Source organism: Berghia stephanieae, chromosome 9 (genome assembly GCF_034508935.2).
Source record: "Berghia stephanieae isolate SIO BIC M18660-M18661 chromosome 9, UCSD_Bste_1.3, whole genome shotgun sequence".
Lineage (NCBI taxonomy): Eukaryota > Metazoa > Mollusca > Gastropoda > Nudibranchia > Aeolidiidae > Berghia > Berghia stephanieae.
Genome location: NC_088368.1, coordinates 1,754,036 through 1,755,797, shown reverse-complemented (window position 1 = coordinate 1,755,797; position 1,762 = coordinate 1,754,036).

Genomic DNA, 1,762 nt, shown 5'->3' with positions numbered 1-1,762 from the left:
TTGTGTCTGGATGAGACTTTTAGGTTTTTGTTTTTGTTTTTAAGGGTTTTACGGCGCTTGCAACACATTTAGGTGACTTTTAGGTGATCTCAAACTAAGTACTTTGACGGTGTGCTCTTGGAATCTTCATCTGTTTCCTAATTGAACCATTTCCCCTTTGTCTTACCTTTTCTTGGGTGCTTTAATTGTAATTCTAGAACTTTCTACTATCCCATTTTCTTCCTTTTTACTGGCGCTGATATGACCTTAATGTGTTGCCAGCGCCGTAAAACCCTTCAAAACAAAAAAAACAGAGAGAAACTGGGTGGGGTTCCTGACCTCCCATAGTGGGCAGGAGGTTACATACTCTGCCTTCTATCCCCTTATATCTGTTTTCCAAGTTGCTTTCTGTCTTTGTCATGGAATGATATTACTTGATTTTGTCCTGGCCCTGGCTGAGAGGGAAATGTGTTAGTTTTGGTTTGTGTTTTTGTTTTTAAGGGATCTATGGCGTTTGCGACACATTAAGGTCATATCAGCGCCAGTAAAAAGGAAGAAAATGGGATAGTAATAGGTACGGCAAACCCTCTTATCGAGTCATGGCTTTATTGGCAAACCGAGAATTTCAACTCAAATCGTCACTCTCTTTTTCTCATTTTCAGTCCGTCAAATAAAACGTGTTTGGTATCAGATTAAATCTCAAATCTTCATATTTTAAAAAATGTTTATGCTTTTTTCATAGGATTTGCCGTTATTTTATGGATTTCAGTTGAAGAAGAGGGTTAAACTCCGATTTTTGAACCGGCGCTCCGCTACTCGAACACCGTAACTGACGGTCATCTTTTCTCTCCGCTCGGCTGTTCGCGTCAGCGCTATTAATAGTAACGCCAATGGCTGCATCAGAAAGAAAATTGAACAAGCTTTCATTCGATACCAGATTCGCATTTTTATGATCTTTTTCAAAGTCTGAAGTTTCAAGTTAAAAACTTTAATTTGATAAAAAAATTAAGAAAAATTTGAAAATTTGGACGATTCTGGTATCAAAAGAAAGTTTAAAATCTCAGCTTTAAAATGATGTATACGAAAGCAAGATTTATAGCTTTGCGGTCACCAGCCAACTGAAAACGAAACTACAACTACAAATTTGCCGTATTCACTTCACTCATACGCCGGCTCAGGCAAGGGGCACAATCGCTGATATTTCGAAACTTCGTGTTGAAATTGACAATTTGGCTTTGTCAGCTACTTTGGGGGCAAATTATTTCTTTTTTACTTAGAGTTGAGCTCAGGAAAAAAAATACACATATTGTTTATAAAAAGATGTGTATTGTTAGAAAGTTACAGAGGTCTGGGTTGAATATTTATGAAAATACGGCATTTTGAAAACGGACAAAAGGTTGCTTTCAAAGCAGCCCAAATTTGGGCGATTTTCTACAAATTTCGAAATAACATATCTTTTTAAATTTTTTAACCAATTTTAATAATTTTTATACCATTTTAATCAGAAAAAAAAGTTCTACCTATTGAATGCAACTTAAAGACAACAATTATATAATCTAAATTTGGGTTTTCCGTACCTAGTAGTAATAAATTCTAGAATTACAATTAAAGCATCCAAGAAAAGAAAAAATAAAACAAAAGGGAATTCGATCAAATAGGGAACATAGATAGATACTTAGTTTGAGATCACCTAAAAGTCTCATACAGTCACAAGCACAGGTCCCCACTACGAGGGATAAACTCAAATGTTTACAAATCTTATATAATATGTAAACAAAACAAT